At 48.1% G+C, this 25,698-nt stretch overlaps 1 long non-coding RNA gene across 1 annotated transcript in view; it reads right to left on the minus strand.

The window, feature by feature from the left end:
* Positions 1–314: 314 nt before the first annotated feature.
* The window catches only part of LOC140900060 (uncharacterized), a 53,352-nt gene continuing 27,968 nt past the window's right edge, over positions 315–25,698 (minus strand). Inside the window, exons 2-3 of the long non-coding RNA XR_012155541.1 lie at positions 1,831–2,021; positions 315–558 (exon numbers count right to left, since the gene is read on the minus strand). This is a non-coding gene — a long non-coding RNA (uncharacterized LOC140900060). The remainder of the gene's footprint in view (positions 559–1,830; positions 2,022–25,698) is intronic.

Consider the following 25,698-nt stretch of genomic DNA (forward strand, 5'->3'; position numbering starts at 1 on the left):
CTGCCAATTAAGCCTTTCCCGGCAGCTACCGACCAGTGATCAGACTGTCTAGAGAAAGATGAAATGCATCTCGATGAGACTGTGTGGGGGACGCGTGTCTCCCAGTAATGGGGCTGGGTGAACTGTCTGCCTGTCCATCTGCAGCCTTTTTGGAGGCCGTGATGCTGTCAGCCTGGTACAGACAGTCAGCTGCGTGCGAGGGGCTTGCTCCACCTCTATTCTCCCTAGGCCAGAGGGGATTTTTGGGGCGGTTAATTTGTTTTCAGATGAGAAATCACATTAACATGGAAACTACAATGCTGTTGCCATGGAGACCACAAGTGCCTTTATTAAGAGAAATTAGTTTGGATCCAGTTGTCAGGCGTATCTTAATAAATAACCCCTTCACGCTGTGTAAATAAATATTACCGTCTATTGTCTGCACGGAGAGAGAGAGACGTTCTTTCCATGGGGTGGAGGGATCCCACTGAAGTCAGTGAGGAAGGAGAGCTCTCAGCACCATGCAGGATCAGCCCATCAGAGACAAGAAGGTTCAGATTTGTTTTCCGGATTCTTATCCTGTGTAGTTTATTTGGAGGCCAACAAACAATTGAGACTGAAGCAAAACAAACCAACCCTGATTTCTCTGAGCAAGGAACTACAGATTTAGGATGGAGGGAATCCTGGGGGCGGGCTGGGACTGATGTAACAGGGGATTGGATGCCAATGGAGTCTTTCACCTCTAGCTTGCAGTCTGCCTCAGGGCCATAGTCATCACCAAACATTCCCACACAATGGCTGTTTGGCCTGCAGACTCCGATGCCCGCCCACCTCCTTAGGCTGCAGACCTCCCCCTTCCCCCTCCTGCCCCCCCCCCCCCGGGCTCCAGAACTGCAGCTTCAAAGCACTGGCTACATGACTATTTTTAGAGAGCTGGTGCTGTCGACCTGGGCTGGGAGGTTCACTCCTGCAGGCTCCAAAATACGGTGTAGACGTACCCTAAGTGACTTCACAGCCAGATTCTCAGAGGCATTTAGACTGGAAAAATCCCACTAGGTGCCTAAATATAAAAATCTGGCCCTGCCTAAATCCCATTTTCAACAGGAATTTAGGCTCTTAGGGGGCCAAGTCCCCCTGTATCTCAATGAGACTAAGGCCATGTCTATATTACAGATGCTACAGCTACATCCCTGCAGCAATAGCACCCTGGCACTGCAGTGTAGACCCTTGCTACAGTGATGGAAGGGGGTTTTCCATCAACATCGTTAAAACACCACCCTGCGCAGCAGTAGCTAGGTCAATGGAAGAATTCCTTCTGACCACGTAGCTGCATCTAAGCTGGGGGTTAGGTTGGCTTAACTACGGGGTTATGGTGTGGATTTTTCACACCCCTGAGTGATGTAGCTGTGTCAAGCTAAATTTTAATTACGGACCAGGTCTTAGGCTCCTAAGAGGGAGATTTTCAAAGGTATTTAGGTGCCTAAAGAGGCAGATAGGCACTGAGTGGGATTTTCCAAAGCTGCTTAGGTTCTTTCTAAAATCCCAGCTACAGATGCCTAAATATCTTTGAGGATCTGGCCCTAAGTCACTTTGTAAATGGGACTTAGGCCTGGTCTACACTTAAAAATTAGATCAACCAAGCTACCTTGCTCAGGGATGAGAAAAATTTGGCACTCTGAGTGCTGTAGTTCGGTTGATCTAACCCCTGTAGATGCAGCCAGGTCAATGAAGGAATTCGTCTGTGGCCCTAGCTTCCGCCTCTCGGAGAGAAGGATTAACTACGTCGCCCGGAAAACCCCATTTGGCTGTGCCACTGTAGCATAGTCATTTAGGTGCTTTTGAAAATGTTACCTGTTATCTTCTTTAGAGAGGGATTTTCATGCTGACTGCAGCAAGCTCAAGCTGACAGATCGTTTCTTCTTCCCCCTCCCCCACGAAATGCAGCGGGTCGATATTTTCCCAGTACATTCTTTGCAATGATGGCAGAGTCGTTTTAATGACGGTTTCCCCATTCCCAGCTCAACTCTCCGGGCTGCTCCTTCCTGCAGAGAAGTTGTAATCCTCAGTTTAGAACCCCACTGCCTGTCCTGCTAGGGAAGGGGCTGGGACGAAATGGAGTCAGCTTGTTAATGACCTCGCTGCAGGGGCACAAGCTATTATTTCCCGATTTATGTCCTTATTTATTAATGTATTTATTAAGCACCAGCTGTGTGCTTAATAAATAAATAAAGACTGGAGCATGTGGGGGGAGGGGAGACTGGGCTGGGAGGGAGGAAGCCCATGGAGCTTTGGTAATTAGCAAACAGGGTGTAATGAATCTATGACTTCTAGCTTGTCACTGGAGCTGAACAAATAATAGGTAACAAATAACTGGTTTGATGGATTTCCCCAACCACGTTTGTTTTCAAATCAATCCAGTTTACTAGAATTTTTTGTTTTAATATTTAGAATGTGCACTCTTCTGTTCAGTGGTGAGTGGCCAGAGACATTGTCATGGGGTACTGCCTGTGCGTCCCACTGGGACCAATCTAACTCTTATGTTTGCATTTCTAGTGCATGGCCGCAGAGGACACAGAGCACTCACTGTGTCTGGGCCCCAAATGGGTTTGTGTAACTCTTATGATCACATTCCCAGTGCAAATGCTTGTGGAAAGCTAATTTAAAATTTGCTTTCCACGAGTATCAGAGCTTAAAATCCATCTCTGTGAGCATTCATGCATGAAAACTCAATCAGGGGGATCTTGGCAGGAAGAGAACACAATGGGGCATGAATACAAAGGCAGATTTGTGCCAAAATGTGAAGAAATATCAGATGGGAAAGACTTGTCCTATTTGCTTTGGCCACTTAGAATTACACTGCAACTGCCATGATAGAACCCAGATCTTCTGCTTCAAAAGCATAGACTGTTACTATGTCAGCTGAAGGAGTATCTCCATCCACTGGTAGCCATACAGGGCTGATGACACACAGTTGAGCAGGTCTGATTCCATCCAGCAGGGGGCAGTGGGACAGACAGACAGACATGCGTACACACACAGTAGTAAGGCCTGAGATAAGAACAACTTCTTGGTGTGAGTGGATTTGCCTTCGACTTGATATATTCTAATGCTTGCTCCAAAACATCAGCTTTTCTTTAAAAGATTTAAGTCTCAACCAGTCTCTCAGCATGGTTTCATATGAAGAAATGTTTCACATGTGCCCTTGTAAAGCTAAATGTCGGAGGGAACAGGACCACTGGGGGCCAGATTCTCAGCTGGAGTAAACCTGTGTAGAACTATCACAGCCAAGGAAGCTGCACTGATTTACAGTAGCTGAAGATCTGGCTCTGTAATGTTTGATAGGGTACAAGGGGCACCTTGCAACTAGCATAAAAATGAGACAGGTTCCTTTAGCTTACTTGGTAATGCCACTTAACAAACCTAGAAGTAATTACCATGCAGACTGTCCTTTGCTCTGGGCCCTGGATAACAATTGTACCAGGGGATGGGTCTGAGTACTGCTATAGGATAGGGTGACTACCTGTCTGATGTTTTAAAGCAAGTCCCTTATTTGGTGCCTAACCTCTTGCAAATGGTATCGTAACATTTGCTACTAAGAAGCAATTTGATCTGATAAAATCTGGCCACGTCACTAGTGATCTTATTACCAATCTGAGACACCTTAAAGGAGGCTGGTCAGGGAGCTGAATCTGCCAGCTGAGATGGAATTCATTGGCTTCCCAAACCCAAAGACCACTGCTGTGGGAGTGGGAGACCACAAAACTGAGTTTGTGATCTCTGAAGAGAGAAAAACAAATGGGCCAAGCTTCGTCCCCCTCCTGTGCTGTCTGGGTTCCTGCTCTCCTTGGGCCAAACCAGTGAAGAAGAGCTGGCTGGGAATTTTCCATCAGAAGGCTTTTCCGACAGAAAATGCACCTTGGGCGAGACTGACATTTTCTGCAGGAAAATTTCAGTTGTGCCAGAAAATTTTGATTTTTCCACTGAGAAAATCTAAACAAAAGCTCAAGGTCCCCAGCAGCCCTCCTGGTGGGGCTCCCCCAGGCTTCTCAGCCCACTACTTCCGCAGCAGCCCATTTGGGAGCTGCCACGCAGCCAGGGGTCCTGGGGTTTCCAGGCTCCTTGGGTCCCTGGAAGCCTGGGAAGTCAGTGAGCCTGGAATTGGAACAGAAAAGAAATCTGAAATATCAGAATTTCCCCCAAAAGGGAATTCCAAGTTTCAACCAGCTCTGCTATGAGGCTTTGTTTCAAGCCCATCCCATCTCTTTGACTGTGAATGGACCTGAGCCAAATGCTGGCTGCACTAGTTTGTCCGTAACTCAAGGTCTCTGCGTAGCTCCTGGATTATCAAATGTTGAGGGAGGGAAGGAGCCGGTCAATGAGAGCTGTGAGGTTTGCACAAGGTGTCCAGTCTATTTTCAGTGGAATGGGCCAGATCCTGCAGTGAATTGGGTTGGATCGGTGCAACTGAGAAGAGAACAAGCGTGTGTTATCTTTATGTCCAGAGAGGGAGCCAGGGCAAGGTCATTGCTCACCCCACAGCTCAGATCTGTAACTCAAGGACCCAGACTGCTCCCAGCTTCACTTAGAGACATGGAGGCAGCTGGACTGGGGGTGGGGATTCACCCCAGTCCATTGGGCTAGGGGGAAACATTCACTCTGTTTCATGCAGAGATTATGGTAGAATGGGTTAGATGGAAATGAACTCAATCCAGGTAGGAAGGGGGCTGACTGGGAAGAATTTCCCCTGGGCTTATGCAGGGTTAGGAGGAGAAGGGGAAGGAGTTAAATCCATGCAGAGCTGGTGGGTGGGTGGTCTGCAAATTTACACAGGGAAGGGAATGAATCCTAAGGAGTGGAATGCAGAGGCAGGAGATGCGTTTTAACACCCTCAGTGGCCAGAAAAATATCATTGCTGTGTTCTCTGTGCTTTAAGAGCAGCACACTGGGCCCCGCCAGCTGTGGCTGGTCTTTCTCTGTCCTAGTTACTGGTCTCATTAGTCTTGGCAGAATATTTAATGCTAGAGATTTTTCTGCAAAGGTTTCTCCCCGGCGTTTTAGTGGGATGCGTCTGCAATAGCAATTACCACATTGCAGGCTTTTCATCCCTGCCCTGTGAATGATGCAGTGTGGAAGAGACAAAGGAAATTAGAATAATTAAACCTGCACCGTCTGCCTGAATCAAAGGGATGCTGCTTGCTGTCAGGGCGCTAAAGTGGATGCCCAAAAAGGACAGCCAGCTTGTGCTAGGGAGGGGCTGGAGAGTGGCACCAGCTGCTGCTATGTGTGTTAAAAGCACAGAATGGTTTCTCCAGCGGAGGGAAAGGCAGCCAGGGGCAGCACAGGTTCCCTCTGCAGTGCCTTCCAGGATGGGCCACGCAAAGGGATTTCACAAACGGTCCCATCCATGACTTAGAGAGACCCTTTCTGGCGACATTAGTGAATCTGGGAGCTAAGGAGCCAGCAGGAGCAACAGCGAAGAATCCCCTTTACATGCATTACACCCAGGTTCCGTCTCCTCACAGGCACTGGCGGTGTGGCAAAATACAATGGGTTGAATTCAGCCTTGTGTAACTTCAGGGATGTACACGCTGCAGCAGGAGGGGTCATTTCCGGCTCAAAGAGGCACAGCGGTGTGGTCTTACTGTGTCTTTAAGAGGCTGATCAGACTCTCCAGCGTGTGGGAGCTGACAGTGGGAGGAGGTGGATGGGTTTAGGGTAGACAGAGATTGACCGGAGTTAAGATGATCTGATGAAGACTGTTGTTAAGTTACTGACAATGAATAGTTATTAAGACCAATGGATTACTCAAATATAAAACAATGCGACACACACAAGCTCAGACAGAAGTATAGCTGCAGCTGTGTGTGTGGCTAGTTGCCCCCAGTACGATCCCGTCCAAGACCCTAGATCTGCACCACCATGGCTACACTTCTGTATTTGGTGTGCGAGCTCCATCAGGTGTCTCCTCGAGCTGGGAATTCTACCTCCAGCTCCCACGTGTTAGTGAACTCAGTATCTGAACAGTGCCCAGTGGTAAGAGCTGCACAAAAGAAGCCAGCTGCAGTCTGCAACAACCAGAGCTTTTGGTCCTACAAAATCGGCAGCTACGCTGAAGATTCATGAGCACCCTCTACTGTGGATCTACTAAAGAACCCTCTAGAGACAGAGAGCATTCCTGTAACACCGAGGACTCCCAGGCTATAAAACCCAACCACTGCAGTTATGCAAAGCACAACCAGGAGCAGTGCTGAAGGAAGCCAGCCAGAACGGTGGGCGGATAATGCAGGGCCGGGGGTTGGGGGGGGAGGAGGGAGTATAAAAACCTACAGAGAGCAGAGAAGTCTTGAAAGCAATGACATGCGCTGAGCTCTCTGCACAGTGATGTCAAAGAAAACACAGCCTGGCATAGGGGGAGGCCGCTGTACGCTCCTGGTTAAGCACAGGCATTCCCAGTCCTGAGGCAGCAGCATGCTGAAAACATGCCCTTTAGCAAGAGCAGTATTTAGCGTGTCCAGAGTCGGCCACAGTGCCGCGCAGAAGGCAGGTCTGCTGAAAAGTAAGTGTCCCTGCCCTGAAGAGCTCACAGCCCAGATGCATGAGCAGGGACAATTCAGAGGAGGTCAAAGACAGGCTGGAGTCTGGTCTTATGCAGCAGCCTGAATGGGCCATTGCTAGCTTTTTAAAGCTGCAGGTGAGGAATCCCATCCAGCTCCCACTAACATCAGTGCAAAGACTCCCATTGCCTGCCGGGGAAAGCCAATGTGGCCTTTGGTGGCTGTTCATTGGGAAGCTGTTCTGAGCTCACAGGGTAGCCCGAGAGAAGGCATGAAGTCTGAAACGGGCAAAGGTGCCTCAGGAGCTGCCAGCGATGTAGGAGGAGAACAGAGCAGTGGTGTAGACAAGGGCAGAGGCTCAGCTGCTTGAACTTAATGTGGAAGGAGCAGAGAGGCTCTATAGTGCACTCTCTAGAATGCTGTGTTGCCCTCTGTAACGTCCTGGGGGCATCCTCTCCAGCTCCCAGGCCAGAACTATGGAAAACCAGAGAGCCCAACCCAGATTTTACTCTGAGCCTCGTGGATGCTGGACCTAGACTTTGGAAGATTAGCGAGTGCTGTTTGACTACCCATGCAGTGCGAACATGGCCAGTAGAGCTCATCATTGTGTCCTTCACCATCTTGTCTCAGTGCTTTGATGTAAGCACTGAGACAAGAAACATGAGTTACCGTCCTATCTCCAGTTCCATCAGAGTTTGGCAGGTGGCTACTAGTCAGCATGGGAACCAAGCCCCCTGTGGGCTTGACTGAATTTTTGGAGTGGGCAGGTGGTGGGTGAACTCCTGAGAAGTTCAGTTGCGGTCCGAAAAACACCAAGAAGTTTGCATACTCATCTGAGCTAACCAAAAGTGATGCTGCAAAACTGAGCTCACGAGAACCGCTTCTTTCATGGTCCTCTGGCATGTCTGGTTCTAGTTGCAATGAGAACTCAAAAGACCAGAGACCCCATGGAAAGCCTGGAAGTAGGGGCTGACATAGAGGATTGAACAAGAAATAAAGGAAAGAAATAAAAAAAGGGCTGAACAATGGCCTTCCAAACTGCAACACCATGACCAAGAAACAATTCAGGGACTGATCGCAGAAACCAAAAGCCAGCAACTAACTCCATGCCTGCAGCAGACAGGTGCTGGGCATTAGAATAGAGTCAACTAAGGGGACAAGTTTCAGGGGGTATGTGATTCCTAAGCATAGAACGAAAGATGGAGGCAACATCTTAGAATGTAAGATTCAGGAAAGGAGAAGGGTTTGAAGATGTTCCTGTGACCTACAGCATCTTAATGCAGAGGACAAGTCATGTGTGGAATTAGGACTGGGTTGAATTATGCACTGAGAATAACATTCCTTGTGTCCTCAGCCCCTTCCCCCCCGTTTCTCTTTGTGACTCAATCCAATTTGTCTTTGAATTTATTATTATTGTTATTATTGTAGTTGTATTCCAGAAGAGCCGATAGGTCCCAGTCAGGATATGGCCCCCTTTGTGCTAGGCACTGCACAAACTGCATAAAAGATAATCCATGACCAAAAGAGCTCATTCACTGGCCAGTTTGGACAAACCATTTCCAGCCTATTGGCCATTTGCAAAGTGTTTACTTCATCTATTCACTACTTGGGGTGTGTTACGTAAGTCACGTGGTACTGAGTCTGCCCTCTCATTGGATGACAAAGTTCTTACATTAGAGTGATGACTAGCCAATGGCAAATGGCAATGGAGACACTGCCTAGTTTGGATTTTCAGACCAATAATAATTTGCACTCAAATTCATGAGACTTTGGTGATTTGTGAATGTTTCAGCAATGCCCAGGGGTCGTTAGAAAGCAGCAGAATAACTAATAATACAACCCCACAGATCATGCTGCACTGAGCTTGGCAAGTTAGTCTCAACACCAGTCCAGGTTTCTCATAGTAATCCCCCAGCTCTGTTCTTCTGGAATGTTTTGTAGAGGTAGTAGGAGAAGCAGCAGCTAAGAACATATTCCCCAAATGCACCAGATGGGCTTTCAGAGGCAGAGAGATTAGAGGAGAAAATCAAGGGAGATTCCGGTTTGCAAAATCTCCTGAACTGGATTTTGCTTTTGCAAAATAAGTTGCTTGTGTAACGCCGACAGATCGTGGTCGTCGGTGGGCAGGATCGAACCTGGAGCTTAGTGCATGAGCCTCTACCACCTGAGTTAAAAGCTAAGGCTGCAGAGCGCGTGCTCACGTGCACACACACACACGCGCACACACACACAGTGTGGGTTACACTTGGATCTGGGATCCCATATTCAGGGGTGCAGCTAAATGATTCTGGCTCAGGCCCCAACAACTGGCATGAGGCTGAACCCAGATGTGCCTGTTTACATTCAAACCAACAGCATGCTCTAGTAACACAGAGAAAGGGAAATGATAAAAACAATGCCAAGATGGCTGAAGTGAGGTTTTACATGTCTAATTGGTCCCTTTGGGAAGGCTTTTGCAATCTCCTTGCCATCACTTCAGTGACAGGGCCAGATCCGACACTGCCTCCCGGGTAGCAGGACGCGTCTCAGAAGCCCAGATCTCAGGGCCACTCAAGCAAAATACCTTGCACACTTGTTTTACAAGCCCCACTCCCTCTCTCACGCTCTCATCTTTTCATCCATGCAGCTTTTTTCTCTGGCGTTTGATGGCTGGCGATCACTGTGTGCGCTGAAATGTGAGGAAATGAGAGAGACCTTGAGCAGCCCGAACAGCTTCCCATCAGATAATGAATAGCTCCGCTACAAGGGGTGCCATGCATCCTGGGGGTCTGTCCCAGCTACCAGGACCTCTCGGGTCTGTAAACCTTGACTGGAAATCTCCCCAGAGTGAGCATTTAGGCTGGAGGATCATGGTGGTTGGATGCTGTCACTCCCCATCCCCTCTGGAGGGAGGAAGCACAGAGGCAGCAAAGGAAAATAATTATAGCATTTTCAAACATTCACCTAACCTATTGAAACCACGAAAATGGCTCATTTTGTGGTCACTTTGGTCTTGATCCAAAGCCAATTGAAGTCAATGGGAAGGCTCCTGTGGCCTTTGGTTCAGACCCTTTGAGTTTCAGAATCAAGACTGAGCCTGGTCTAATCAGTTCCAAACTGGTTTGTCCATCTCAAGCCCCGTTTGTCCAAACCACTGGGCCTTGCGGTTAAACCAGGAGTGGCTTGAGTTTAACCCAGGGTCTCTAAACAACCTCTGGAGTGGATCATGTAGCCCAATGGCATGGGGTCACCACACTGTTATTAGTACCAGTGGAGGCCCGAGGAGACCCAGTCACAGACCAGGATTCTGTTGTGTGTGAGGCTGTACACACACAGAACAGACAGATAATCCCTGCCCCAAGACCTTACACATTAGAGATCATTCCCTAAAATACAAGGATAACCATAAGGGATAATCTGTGGGAAATGCTTGAGAGGCTACAGCTGAACTGACTATTCACACACCATGAACTGCAGTGGTTCATGATGCACGAAATCCAGCACATACAGCAAGTACTTCTTCTCCCCTGCCTCTAATTGTGTGACGATTTCTCAAACTTTTCCAGCAGCTCCCATTTTCTCAGAGAGATTGCCTATAAACATGCCTCCTGTGGACCATCCCACTTCCATTAATGATCCTATCACATCCCAGTGGCAAGCAATGCCGTTACTTGTAGGAAAGTCATTACTATATTTTTGCTGCCTATGAATACACTTTAGAAGCTGGGAATAAGGAGGAAGAACCAGTACCATGTCACCTGTCTGCAGGCTCCTACAGACCACCAAAGAGCTACAGGCCACAGCTGGGAAGCTATTGGCTTACAGAGATTTTTCTCTACCCAGGAGGGCAGGGGTGTGTGTGTGTGAGAAAACCTGGATTTGTGCTGGAAATGGCCCAACTTGATTATCATACACATTGTAAGGAGAGTGATCACTTTAGATAAGCTATTACCAGCAGGAGAGTGGGGTGGGAGGAGGTATTTTTTCATGCTTTGTGTGTATATAAAAAGATCTTCTACACTTTCCGCAGTATGCATCCGATGAAGTGAGCTGTAGCTCACGAAAGCTTATGCACAAATAAATTGGTTAGTCTCTAAGGTGCCACAAGTCCTCCTTTTCTTTTGCGAATACAGACTAACACGGCTGCTACTCTGAAACCAGAGATTTTTCTGTTTCTGATGCAAACACTTGGGAGAGGGTGTCTACGCTGCAATCAGAGGTGTGACTGCAGCAGGTGTAGACAGATCCAAGCGAGCTTTGATCTAGCTAGCTCCAATCACAATGGCAGCAGGGGCTGTACCAACCCACCCAGGATCCTGGGTACATACTTGAGCGACTAGCCTGTGCTGTTGCGGTTTCACTGCTCTTGTTATTGGAACTCGCTAGATCGAAACTAGCCCCCGTATGCCTATGAGTGCTGAAGTCACACCTCTGATTACAGTTTAGATGTGCCTTGGGTGTGAACTAAGCTACCAGGCAGTACAGCTGGTTTCAAATGATGCTTATCAGGGCAAGTGAGACATTGCTCTTAAAAGAGCTTTGCAGTGTCGGTCTGAGCCCCTGCGCAGAGAGATGGAGAGAAGGACGCTGGAGTACAAAAGGCGAGAAAGCAGATATGGAGGGAGGGAGAAAAAAAGAGGGGAGGAGGAGGATGAAAAAGGCACTGATGAAATCTTAGCTGAAATGGGAGTTTTGCCATTGACCTCAATGGGGTCAGGATTTCACCCAGAGAGAAGGAAAGAGGTGGGGGAAGGGAGCCGGAGGGAGAAGGAGCATCTTGCTGACCAGTGCTTTCTCCCAGACTCACCCCGCAGCTCCAACAACCTGCCCTGTGCTAGGGGCTCTGAATTACTCACTGAGGCTTTTGGGTGGGCAGTGAGCCAGGATTACAATTCAACTGCCTCCCGATCCCGAAGAGAAAAAACACCTCAAACCACACTTGGTAATTCTGTTAGCAGTTTCTGCTCCGCCTCCTGCTGTCGCCTCGGTGCCAATAATGATGCTATTAACAGTGGTAAAGTATGTATATCAAGAGACCTTAAGGGCTGGGGAGAGGGCTGAATAAGTTTTTTATAGCAGTTAAGTTATCTGGGAATATTACACTCCCTCCTACTTTGCATATGCTACTAATGCCCCTGAGTGATTCTTCTCACTGGCTCATACTATCTGTCGATTCTCCCCAACATGGGTAGAGGTCCAAAGAAAAAGGGCATCAGAAGCAGTAACATTTGGGACACTGTTAAGGTTGTTGAGGCTCCATATCCCGATCCCCAACAGTGGCTACATTTGGAACCCCATAAACTGGATACACAAGGGAATTAGTTACTTGGGAAGTTCGGTGTCCTGTTAATTGATGTTACAGGTGATGAAGGGCAATAATATTTTAAAGATGGAGTTGAACGTTTCACTGGGCTAAAGCTTGGCTCACAAAATACCTGCTTGAGAGATTTTATTTTTTCCATAAGAATCTCTTCTGCCCTTTCACATATTGCAATAATATCGATAGACAGATTATAGGCAGAGCTGGTAGCATGTGTGCTCACAACCACCTACTATGCTTACTTGTTCTAAAGGCCCCTGTCCTCTCCTGTTACCTGAAAAGTTTTTTAATAACAAACTTTTCATTTTCTTCCTTTGCTCCAGTGAAATCGCCCCCCCCGTCTTAATTAAAGCTGAGCTTGGGAGAGCAGCTCAGTTCACAACAATCCACCCTTCCTTCTCCTTCTGCTGGTGGCTGTGTGTGTGTCACTCTCCTCCTGAAGCACAATAATGGAGTAACAGTGGAGCTACAATTGCTGATGATGCAGCAGCCTGGGTGGCTTTTCACCCACTGCACAGTGCTAGGCTGCTCTCTCCCAGTGCTCACTTGTCAGGTTTGTTGAACAGGACTGGGAGAAAGGGCCAGGTCAGGTCAGGTCATGGCTTGTCCCCAGCCAGTGAAGGACACCTGGTTGCAGTCAGACTCACTTATTTTCCAAACAGAGGCAAAACCAACAGAAAAGGAGGACGTGTGGCACCTTAGAGACTAACCAATTTATTTGAGCATGAGCTTTCGTGAGCTACAGCTCACTTCATCGGATGCATGCCGTGGAAACTGTAGCAGACTTTATATATACACAGAGAATATGAAAAAATACCTCCTCCCACCCCACTGTCCAGCTGGTAATAGCTTATCTAAAGTAATCACCAGGTGGGCCATTTCTAGCACAAATCCAGGTTTTCTCACCCTCCACCCCCCCACACAGATTCACTCTCCTGCTGGTGATAGCCCATCCAAAGTGACAACTCTTTACACAATGTGCATGATAATAAAGTTGGGCCATTTCCTGCACAAATCCAGGTTCTCTCACCCCCCTCCCAAAAACCACACACACAAACTCACTATCCTGTTGGTAATAGCTCATCCAAAGTGACCATTCTCCCTACAATGTGCATAATTAAGGTGGGCCATTTCCAGCACAAATCCAGGTTTTCTCACATCCCCCCCACCCCCATACACACACAAACTCACTCTCCTGCTGGTAAAACCCCTTCAAAACTGACCACTCTCCAAGTTTAAATCCAAGTTAAACCAGAACATCGGGGGGGGGGGGTAGGAAAAAACAAGAGGAAATAGGCTACCTTGCATAATGACTTAGCCACTCCCAGTCTCTATTTAAGCCTAAATTAATAGTATCCAATTTGCAAATGAATTCCAATTCAGCAGTTTCTCGCTGGAGTCTGGATTTGAAGTTTTTTTGTTTTAAGATAGCGACCTTCATGTCTGTGATTGCGTGACCAGAGAGATTGAAGTGTTCTCCGACTGGTTTATGAATGTTATAATTCTTGACATCTGATTTGTGTCCATTTATTCTTTTACATAGAGACTGTCCAGTTTGACCAATGTACATGGCAGAGGGGCATTGCTGGCACATGATGGCATATATTACATTGGTGGATGTGCAGGAATACGAGCCTCTGATAGTGTGGCTGATGTTATTAGGCCCTGTGATGGTGTCCCCTGAATAGATATGTGCGCACAATTGGCAACGGGCTTTGTTGCAAGGATAAGTTCCTGGGTTAGTGGTTCTGTTGTGTGGTATGTGGTTGTTGGTGAGTATTTGCTTCAGGTTGTGGGGCTGTCTGTAGGCAAGGACTGGCCTGTCTCCCAAGATTTGTGAGAGTGTTGGGTCATCCTTTAGGATAGGTTGTAGATCCTTAATAATGCGTTGGAGGGGTTTTAGTTGGGGGCTGAAGGTGACGGCTAGTGGCGTTCTGTTATTTTCTTTGTTAGGCCTGTCCTGTAGTAGGTAACTTCTGGGAACTCTTCTGGCTCTATCAATCTGTTTCTTTACTTCTGCAGGTGGGTATTGTAGTTGTAAGAAAGCTTGACAGAGATCTTGTAGGTGTTTGTCTCTGTCTGAGGGGTTGGAGCAAATGCGGTTGTATCGCAGAGCTTGGCTGTAGACGATGGATCGTGTGGTGTGGTCAGGGTGAAAGCTGGAGGCATGCAGGTAGGAATAGCGGTCAGTAGGTTTCTGGTATAGGGTGGTGTTTATGTGACCATTGTTTATTAGCACTGTAGTGTCCAGGAAGTGGATCTCTTGTGTGGACTGGACCAGGCTGAGGTTGGTGGTGGGATGGAAATTGTTGAAATCATGGTGGAATTCCTCAAGGGCTTCTTTTCCATGAGTCCAGATGATGAAGATGTCATCAATATAGCGCAAGTAGAGTAGCGGCTTTAGGGGACGAGAGCTGAGGAAGCGTTGTTCTAAATCAGCCATAAAAATGTTGCCATACTGTGGGGCCATGCGGGTACCCATAGCAGTGCCGCTGATCTGAAGGTTAATACAGACTAACACGGCTGTTACTCTAAAACCAACAGAGTCCCTCAGAGCACCCTGGGCTACAGCTCCCAGGGGATGTTTCCTTTTGACTCTCTGTCCCTCCTGCTTCAGGGCCTATTGCAGGATTCTTCCTTGCTCTTTCAACTGAGCACCAGCTCTCAGAGCTTTCTCCCTAAAAGCCCTTCTCCCCTAGTTCCCTCACTGCCTCGCCTCGCCATGGGATTTATCAGCCTTTTCCCCCAGACACTCCTTGCTGTTTTTGTTTCCCCTTACGGGCAATTGGGTTCTTTCCAGGACATGTTGCTGCCCCACCCCTTAAATGGCAAAACTGGGAACATCTGTTCTAGCATATGGGCGCTGGATCTGCTTCATTTAAAGGGGCCAGCCACCCCGTGACAGATCATTTAGCCGGGGAGGGGGAAGGTGCAGTGTACTGGATGACCTGGGCTAGGAGTTTTCAGCTCAGGAGGGCAATGAGGGTTCAATGTGTCACTCCCAGGAGGTTCTGAGGTTTGAAAAAGTTCCCTTAATGTTCCCAGCTGTTTTTCCTTTGTGTGACTATCTCCTGCTTCCACCCAGGACCAAAAGCAGAAGGGTCAAAATACTGCCAGGCAAGCTCTTAGCATGGTATTTCTGGCCCACAAGCCCAGGAGTCTTGTGAGCAAACACGTTACCACAAGGCTTCCAGCCCCAGTTTTGAAGTCTGAAGAGCTACGGTTATTTCCAGTAAGCTCTGGCTGAGACTCTAACCAACTGAGTGCTTCTCTGAACTGAGCCACAAATCCTCTGAGGTTCTTCCATCATTATTTTCAGGAACATGCACGTGGCAGTCCCAACCCCCTAAGTAGCAGGGAAGCGTTCCCAGTGAATGCTCAGTACGTGGATGAGTTTCACCTTATTCCTGTTGCCATAGCTACCACCCACGGCAATCTGGGCAGATAAAAATAAACAAACAAACCTGGACCACATGATCTAACACCTGAAAACAACGTGCGATTAGTCATGGCACCATATGCACAACTAATTCTGATCCAGGTCTGGATTTAGAATCTGCTGCTGTTTCTGACTCAGCCTGGTGATCTGTGTTAGCTGGAGGGGGCTGTGTCCCCTCCCCCCCAGCTCTGTGTTTTCCATTTCTGAGCTAAACTCATAAAAATGAAAACAAATACACCAAGTCTCCCGAAGTGACTTGGGACCTTGAGGGTGTGAGCTGCATGGAAAGCAGATCCCGTCTCATAGACTCACAGACTTTAAGGTCAGAAGGGACCATTATGATCATCTAGTCTGACCTCCTGCACAACGCAGGCCACAGAATCTCACCCACCCAGTCCTGTAACAAACCCCTGATCTATGTCTGAGCTACTGAAGTCCTCAAATCATGGTTTAAAGACTTCAAGGCGCAGAAAATCCTCCAGCAAGTGACCTGTGCCCCACACTGCAGAGGAAGGCGAAAAACCCCCAGGGCCTCTTCCAATCTGCCCTGGAGGAAAATTCCTTCCTGACCCCAAATATGGTGATCAGCTAAACCCTGAGCATGTGGGCAAGACTCACCAGCCAGACACCCAGGAAGAATTCTCTGTGGTAACTCAGATCCCACCCTATCTAGTGTCCCATCACAAGACATTGGGCATATTTACCGCTAATTGTCAAAGATCAATTAATTGCCAAAATTAGGCTATCCCATCACACCATCCCCTCCATAAACTTATCAAGCTTAGTCTTGAAGCCAGATATGTCTTTTGCCTCCACTGCTCCCCTTGGAAGGCTATTCCAGAACCTCACGCCTCTGATGGTTAGAAACCTTCGTATAATTTCAAGTCTAAACTTCCCAATGGCCAGTTTATATCTATTTGTTCTTGTGTCCACATTGGTACTGAGCTTAAATAATTCCTCTCCCTCTCCGGTATTTATCCCTCTGATATATTTATAGAGAACAATCATATCTCCTCTCAGCCTTCTTTTGGTTAGGCTAAACAAGCCAAGCTCCTTGAGTCTCCTTTCATAAGAAAGGTTTTCCATTCCTCGGATCATCCTAGTAGCCCTTTTCTGTACCTGTTCCAGTTTGAATTCATCTTTCTTAAACATGGGACACCAGAACTGCACACAGTATTCCAGGTGAGGTTTCACCAGTGCCTTGTATAATGGTACTAACACCTCCTTATCTCTACTGGAAATACCTTGCCTGATGCATCCCAAGGCCGCATTAGCTTTTTTCACAGCCATATCACATTGACAGCTCATAGTCTTCCTGTGATCAAACAATACTCCGAGGTCCTTCTCCTCCTCTGTTACTTCCAAGTGATGCGTCCCCAGCTTACAACAAAAATTCTTGTTATTCATTCCTAAATGCATGACCTTGCACTTTTCACTATTAAATTTCATCCTATTACTATTACTCCAGTTTACAAGGTCATCCAGATCTTCCAGTTTGATATCCTGGTCCCTCTCTGTATTGGCAATACCTCCCAGCTTTGTGTCATCCACAAACTTTATTAGCACACTCCCACTTTTTGTGCCAAGGTCAGTAATAAAAAGATTGAATAAGATTGGTCCCAAAACCGATCCCTGAGGAACTCCACTAGTAACCTCCCTCCAGCCTGACAGTTCACCTTTCAGTATGACCCGCTGTAGTCTCCCCTTTAACCAGTTCCTTATACACATTTCAATTTTCATATTGATCCCCATCTTTTCCAATTGAGCTAATAATTCCCCATGTGGAATAACCGTATCAAATGCCTTACTGAAATCAAGGTAAATTAGATCCACTGCCATTTCCTTTGTCTAAAAAATCTATTACCTTCTCAAAGGAGGAGATCAGGTTGGTTTGGCACAATCTACCTTTTGTAAAACCATGTTGTGTTTTGTCCTAATTACTATTGACCTCAATGTTCTTAACTACTTTCTCCTTCAAAAATTTTTCCAAGACCTTGCATATTACAGATGTCAAACTAACAGGCCTGTTACCCGGATCACTTTTTTCCCCCTTTCTTAAAAACAGGAACTATGTTAGCAATTCTTCAGTCATATGGTACAACCCCTGAGTTTACAGATTCATTAAAAATTCTTGCTAATGGACTTGCAATTTCATGTGCCAATTCCTTTAATATTCTTGGATGAAGATTATCTGAGCCCCCCGATGTAGTCCCATTAAGCTGTTCAAGTCTGGCTTCTACCTCGGACGTGGTAATATCTACCTCCATATTCTCATTCCCATTTGTCATCCTGCCATTATCCCTAAGCTCCTCATTAGCCTCATTAAAGACTGAGGCAAAGTATTTGTTGAGATATTGGGCCATGCCTAAATTATCCTTAACCTCCACTCCATCCTCAGTGTTTAGCAGTCCCACTTCTTCTTTCTTTGTTTTCTTCTTATTTATGTGACTATAGAACCTTTTACTATTGGTTTTAATTTCCTTTGCAAGGCTTTTGGCCATTCTCACTTTAACCCTACATATTCTGACCTCAATAAGGTAGCTTTTCTTGCTGATCCCTCCGTCTGCTGACCCTGCTTGGGAAAGTGATCTGTTATGGTGGCTTTGCCTCTGTCACATACAGCATCAGCTCTCCAGCTGGTCCGAATCGCCGTAAAAGCCAGTCGCAGCCAGGTTAAGTGGTTTGCCTGTGGCCATACAGAGGAGGTAGTGTCAGAGCCAGGATTAGAACCAGATAGTTCCTGGGGGTCCAAGATGCTCTGTTTAGGCCATTAGACTCATTAATTATTATTTGTATTACAGGAGTGACAAAAGGCTCCAATTGAGATCGGGACCCTGCTGTGGTGGGGGTGGTCCCTGCCCTAATAGAGAAGGCAGGCAAAGAGTGGGAGGGAGACAGCAATACAGAGCACTAGCAGACTGTTTAGAATGCTGGCTTGCAAACATCGTGTTCGCTCCAGTCTGCTCTCGCTGGGGTTGGAAATCCTTCATGACCTCCCAACGGAATCTACAGTAATATATTTCCTGAGGTCCTTTCTTTCAGAATCTATGTCAGAGGAGGGTCCCTATTATGTTGCTACTGGTGAATACTCTGGTCTCTCACTCTGCAAGCTTCCCAGCTGTCTGGGTGCACCACCAGGGGTCTTCAGGGTATAATATGCAGCTCAGTGAAAACTTTTACAAGGCTGTGTGCCTTCCTTTAGCCAGCACCAGACTAGAGCACATGTGCCACTGTGTTGTGGTATGATGTTACAGCTCATTTGCCTCTCCAGCGCATCATCAAGGATCTACAACCTATCCTAAAGGATGATCCCTCACTCTCACAGACCTTGGGAGACAGGCCATTCCTCACTTACAGACAGCCCCCAACCTGAAGCAAATATGCACCAGAAACTACACACCACACAACAAAAACACCAACCCAGGCAACTCCCATCTTTTCATGTGCTGTGTATTTATACCTGCTACTGTATTTTCCACTCCATGCATCTGATGAAGTGGGTTCTAGCCCACAAAAGCTTATGCCCAAACAAATTTGTTAGTCTCTAAGGTGCCACAAGGACTCCTCATTGTTTTTGCTGATACAGACTAACACGGCTACCACTCTGAAATCTGCAGGGATGGACATGCTTACAGCAAGGTTCTCACATGATTTGGTCCTATCCAACCCAACAAAATGTGCCCCAACCCAGCAAAATGTGCACTTGAGAGGGGACCTCTTGGGTGGGGATTAGTGCTTACAGGGGGCCTCGGGTTGAGAGTTTAGCTGAAGGGCCTCTTGGGTGAGGATCCCTGCTGTAGGGAGGGCCCCGGAGCAGGTCATGAATCCAGAGCAAGGAAAGCTATGCACCCTTTCTGGAGTGACTCACCCAGCGAGGAAGAGAGTTTGTTTGGATACAATCCCAACCTTTCTTCCTTTGCTAGAACAGAACATTTCTGAGATTTCAATTACCAGACAGCTTGCCATTCCACTCACGTTTGCAAAACAAGAATAAGCAGGAGAAGGAAGGGGGGATAATCAGACCTTCCTTTCAGTGAACGGCTGTCTTGGAGGGCTGATTTGTTTGTAACACGGATATGTTTGATTTAAAATAAATTGTATTTTGATAGGTTTGAATGGTGTTTTTTTTTCTCTTTCTCCTTTTGATCATTTAGACAGAGAGTTTCCTCATTTATTCTTGGCTTCCAGCAGCTGCTGCCTGGGCGAGCCCGTAGATGATCTCAAAGCAGCTGGATGGATCTATGAGCTTAATAAGCTGCACTTCCTCATAAATGGTTACCGTGGGAGGCTCTGACCTAAACTGCTAATTAACATTGGCACTAATCAGCCTGGTCCGCTCAGTTAATCCCCTGGCACCCCCCCCCCACCTCCAGCCTCATTATACCTGTCTGTTGTCTCCCTGCCCCTCCCCCCAGCCATGTGCTCAGCTGCATGGCAGAACGCAGTTGAATAGAACAAACTAGGAATGCTCGTGTCATCATGGGGCTCCTGGCCATGGCACCAGGAGGGCAGCTCAAGACGAAAGGAGATGGGGTTGTGCAGCATTCTGTGGCTGAGAAACCTTAAAGACTTTGTGTAGGTACCACAAAAAACACCTACCACGCACATGCACCCTCCAGCCACATGCCATGTGCTCTGTGGTCTCCACTCTCATTTCACAGTTAGTGGTCAGCTAGATTTCATTGCAGCAAATCCCACTGTGCTATGGGACGTGAGGGGGTGGAAGAATCTTCCAGGGTACCCCCATGGTCTCCTTTGTTCCTCCTCCTCTCCCTCTGTCTGGGATGGGGGGAGGCAGGTTGCCACAGCTCCCCCTGGGGTTCATTTGTTATCAGGAGGGGAGGTGGCTTGAGAGCAACATGAGACTGTCTTGTTCCAGGTGCCCACTGATCTGCAGCCAGAGCATTAACAGCTGCTTCCTGCCAGGTCAGTTCCACCACCCACTGGGGCCCTTCCAGAGACCCATGGCCTGCTACCCTTGGGCTCCCAGCCCCAGCCCAAGAAGCAGTGATTTTTGAAAAAACACACTGCACACACATTAAATGCATTTGAAAGTTCCTAGACAATCGCCTTCGAGTGTGCTGTCACTTTAAATGTGTGACCACAGACTGCCCCCCCCCCGTCTCACTCCTCCCGAAAAAAACTAACTACTTCCGGGAGCCAGCCCCCATTTTCTCCTCAGAAGAGGGAGTTCCCCGGCTACAAAAAGTGACATTTTTGGCTGGGAAAAGATGGGCTGAGCCTCACTGCCTTGTAATGAAATTGTCTGTTCAATCCAAAGGAGTTGGCCGAAGAGAGCCATCTGGGGGCAAAGATGAGAGACAGAGGCAGACTGCTGTGGGGATCGTGCAGAGACCCCCAGAGCCTCTTCCCCCGGCCGCACCGGGGAAGAGCGCCACTACATAACCCCTGCGGAGGGTGCAGCATACGCTCCCCTCTGGAGCTGCCCTGGCTTGAGCGGACCTGAAAGGGGCAAGGTATTTCCAAAAGTGGGGGAGCTTGTACCTTGGGGCAGCTAACAAAGAGCAGTCCCTGGGCTCAGAAGAGCGACTGTACTTTAAGGGACAGACTCCTGGCCCCTTCCTCTTGCGTGCACACATACCCACGCGATGACATGGCATTAGGTAGCTTCTTAGCACCCGATCACGCATGGAGAGTAATGACAAATGGATCGGTCCTCTGTGGCCCTGTCTCGGGGGCCTGACATTTTTCATACACTTTGGCAAAGCTTGTCATACCACTCAAGTCTTATTGAATGGCATCTAGCCAGGCACAATGAGGCCTAAAGGCCTTTGCTGTCTTGGAGATCTAATTGGAGCAGAGTGATACTTGCTGGCATGATGTAATCATATTCTTTGGACGGTTTGCATCCCCAGCTCTGATATTTCAGACCAGGATAGCAGCACATAGTTGGGCTCCATGATAAATCTTTATCTAGATATCTTGGGTGCTTATGTGGCCCATATTACCTGGTATCTAAGTGCCTCGCAGTCTTTAACATTTTACTTTCACCTAGTTGCCAACCCTCCCGGATTGGCCGGGAGTCTACCGGAATTGTCATAGATCTCCGAGGGACTACTGAAAGCAATCCAGGAGATTTGAATAGGCTGCTAAAAGTCTGATCGGTGGCTCAGCGGGCTTAAGGTAGGCTCCCTACCTGCCCTGGCTCCACAGGGCTCCCGGAAGCGGCCGGCATACCTGGTTCCTAGGTGCAGGGGTGGCCAGGGGGTCTCTGCACACCACCCCCGCCCCAAGCACCTTCTCTGCAGCTCCCATTGGCCATAAACCATGGCCAGTGGGCGCTGTGGGGACAGTGCCTGCAGGCAGGGGCAGCGCGTGGAGCCTCCTGGCTGCCCCGGAGCCTAGGAGCTGGTTGCTTCCGGGAGCCCCCCAAGGTAAGCACCACCTGGCCAGAGCCCGCACCCCTCACCTCCTCCCTCACCCCAACCCCCTGCCCCAGTCCTGAGCCCCCTCCACACCCTAACTCCCTCCCAGAGCCTGCACCCCTCACCCTCTTCCACACCCCTGCCCCAGCCCTGAGCCCCCTCTGGCATCCAAACTCCCTCCCACACCCCCTCTTACACCCCAACCCCCTTCCCCAGCCCTGAGCCCCCTCCCGCACCCAAACTCCCTCCAGCAGTCTGCACCCCAAACCCCCGCCCCAGCCCAGAGCCCTCTCCTGCATCCCAAACCCCTCATCCCCAGCCCCACCCCAAAGCCTACACCCCGAGCCCGAGGGGAGCCCTCATCCCCTCCCGCACCCCAACCCCCTGCCCCAGCCCAGTGAAAGTGAGTGAGGGTTGGGGAGAGCGAGGGGGATGGAGTGAGCGGGGGCAGGGCCTTGGGGAAGGGGTGGGACAGGGGGTGGGGCGAGGGTGTTCTGGTTTGTGCGATTAGAAAGTTGGCAACCCTACTTTCACAACACCCTGCTGTGGTAGGCAAAGGTGTTATTCCCACTTTACAGAGGGGAAACAGAGAGCCTCGGGCCCAGCTCCACAAAGTCATTTAGACTCCTAACTTCAACTGAAATCAATAGAAATTGAGAGCCTAAATACCTGTGTGGATCTGGGTCTCAGTGACTTGACCAAAGTCACACAGGCTGTCTGTGGCCAAGCAAAGAATTAAACCCAGGTCTCCCACAGCACAGGCTAGCTCCCTATCCACCCAACCATCATCTGGCTGAGGTATCTGCACCCAGCAGTATTGAGAACAGTAAGAAAGGCAGATCTGACAATGACAAGCCACTACTGCAACGCACCCCCGTCCCTTCCAAAAAAAAAAAGATACTGAAGCCAGCAAGCCTGTCCCAGAACAATCAGATTCAATGAACGCTCTTGAGTTCTGAGTTCAGAGCGGGGCGCTAAATGCATTTGAAGTTATTTCATCCACAAACGCTCCTTCGCTTCCCTCCTCTGTTGCCAGCAAATACTGGAAATGAGCCTGTAATGATCTTTTCATAATTTTATTTCCACAAAAGCCTGCAGGGGAAGAAGCTGCAGTGCTGACCTCGTATGTTTCTCAGTCTATTATCTCAGAATAAATATAAAAGCGTGACTAACACCATCTCTTAAGGGGATGATAACACTTTGGGTGAGTGCAGCAGAAGACATCTCTGCCTTTCCTCTGGTCTTTCTTCTTTTCCCCTGCCTTTGTCTGGGGAACACCACTCTCTCTCAATGGAGAGATGCAAGACAAGACTCCTCAGATGACTCATACGTTTCACAACAAAACTCCATGGAAGCGAAATGTTTATGTTCTAGAATAGGAATCCCTAAGCCAGGCAGCAGCGGGATGAGTCAACGGCTAGGAATGAACCCCAACCGTTTTATGGGACATTTATTAATTAAAGGAGAAACGACCCTCTCTTCATCACATGGGCAGGATAGAGATGGGAGAATGAATTTTCTGACATTGCCAGAGCTTATCAGGACCATCCAAGACATTGACATCGGCAGGCAAATGAACTCATAATGCATCGAGGCATGGGACTCAGTTAATATTGGCTGAGTTGTTATCAGCTGTTGGTGAAGATTAATGCATCCTTTTTATTTTTTTTTGAGTTAATACGTTTTTCCTAATGATTATTCCTTTATTTTGTTAACCTCCGTGGATGCTTTAGCTGAGCGTTGGAAAGAAGGGGCTAGTGAAATGAAAAGCCGCAGACAGTGTGTGGACTGGGCTGGGAATTGTGGTTTAGGTCACTGAAAAATCTCCGAGATAGAAATTTTTGTGCATCTCAGTTTTTGGGAGCCCACTTGGAACACCCAGTGTCTGATTTTATAGAGGTGCTGAGCATCCACAGATGCCTTTGACTTGTGTGGAAAGAGTGGAAGGCAAAGCCACCCAAAAATTAGTGGCCACTTTTGAAAATGTTGGTCAGACCTTGTCTGTATGGCTGTTTCTTCATCTGTGAAATGGGGCTAGTAATGATTGCCCACCTCTGAGATCCCTGGATGAAAAGCCCTAGGTGACTGCAAACGATTGTTTATTGCTATTATTCTGTCCTGAAGAAATTCTGTTTATTGTTGTTCACATGGGAACAAAGAATCTGAGTGATGGTACAGTTGGAGGAATCAAGAACAACATCAAACCTAGGAAAGATAACTGGAGACAGAGGTCAATGTGGAAGACCTTCCCCCTGGGCCCTTCCATCACCAAGTGGGAATGAGAAGACATGTTGGAGACCAACCGCTGGCTGAACTGGAGATGCAGAGAGGAAAGTCTGCGATTCACAAAGCACTGACAGATCTCTGGGAATACTGGGTGGCTGGTTTGAAATGGTCTGCACTAAAGCAGCCAACCTTCCACATTCAAAAGTGGCAGGGCTCAGTAGGTGAGCTTTAAACCAGGTCAGGAGAGAACAGCAAGCCAGTTGGGAATGGCTGGGTTGTAACTGAGAAGGGAAATTGAAGAGCAGGATGAATTTCCTCACCATGAGACCTGTTAGAAAGTGGAGTAGGTTCCCAGGGGAAGTGGTGAAAGCCTCACCACTTGGGTTAGTTAAAACTGAACAAGACAAGCCGCTCACTATCCACCGTCGGGAGCAACCCTGCAGGCCCCCCCACCAGGGATTGGCAAGATGTTGCCATTTCACATTCCTGTTTGCCAAAGCCTGCCCTCATTTATACCCATTCAGCTGAGGCGAATGAGGCTGCAGGGGGCAGAACGGAGCATAGGGCTTAGCCTTCAGTGATTCTGTTGGTTAACTTAATTCCACATTTTGGTCGCGCCGTTTAAAGCGTTGTCATCGTAATGCAGGTTAACGAAATCCAGAAAGTGAATTGTTCCTTAAAGTCTTGGAGGGAGTGTGATTAGATCTATGACAGCTTCATAATCCTCACTGGTTTCCATAGCGACGGGTTCAGTGCCAAATTGGCTGCAGGCCGCCTGGGGGATGAGGATGAAAGGCAGTTGGGGGGCGGGGGAGGGAGAACTGAATAAAGGGCTAGAAATGAAACATCAAGGAGGCATAAATAGATGGAATCTTTGGGCTGTGTCTGCACCTGGTCATGCAGCAAAATGATGATCTTTAGTAAGAATAATACTTTGCCTTTCATCAAGGGAGCCAAGGTGCCGTGCAAAGGCAGGTGTCCTCGGCCCCCCATTACAGAGGGGAAACTGAGGCACAGAGTGGTTCAAGTGGCTTCTGATTTTGAGTGCCTGATTTCAGACACTGCTCCCACTGACTTTGGAACCTCTGGAAAAAATTAGGCCCACGATGCCTCCGACTGGACACCTGAAATCAGAGGCCGATTCTGAAAACGTTGACAGAAGTCTGTTGCCCTAGGTGATGCTGTGAGCCATTGGCAAAATAGGAATGAGAACCCAGGACTCCATGCACCCTGTGCCCTGCTCTAAGCACTAAAGCTCCCTGTTAGGAGTTATGCAAGAGAGTGAGCTGAGAAATTCAGATATTTCTATTTCTGATACAGCAGGGAGTCCAGTCTGGGCCGTTGCACCCAGGCACCAGGGAGCGAGCGCACTGAGAGTCCACTATGGAACATGGCACCCAGATCGTAGTGTTATTTTCTATTTGTACAATGCATCCAACCAACAGGTTGCAATGAAAAACTCTGCCCTGCCCTAATGGACAGTGTCACACTGGCTGACCAGGCAGACTCTGCACTGGGACTCTGGAATTTAAGGTGAGAGTTGACTCAGAATCCTGTATCTCTAGTTAGGTGTTGGTGGAAATATGGCCGTGTTATTGGAATCTTTGATGCAGCCGGGGTAGACTTTGGTTCCTTTGGAAGAATATTTGTAAAAGGAGAACAGGGCTGGAGTCAGTGCAGGTGGTGGGGTGAGCAATCCATTTGACCCGTTTTCCAAAAAGGAAACTTTCCCTTCAGATAAGGGCTATCCCAGTTAACGTGTCTGGTGCTAATCCAAGTGCACAGCATGGCTATAAATATGCTTCTCCACCACAT

Source organism: Lepidochelys kempii, chromosome 18, assembly GCF_965140285.1.
Source record: "Lepidochelys kempii isolate rLepKem1 chromosome 18, rLepKem1.hap1, whole genome shotgun sequence".
Classification (NCBI taxonomy): domain Eukaryota; kingdom Metazoa; phylum Chordata; order Testudines; family Cheloniidae; genus Lepidochelys; species Lepidochelys kempii.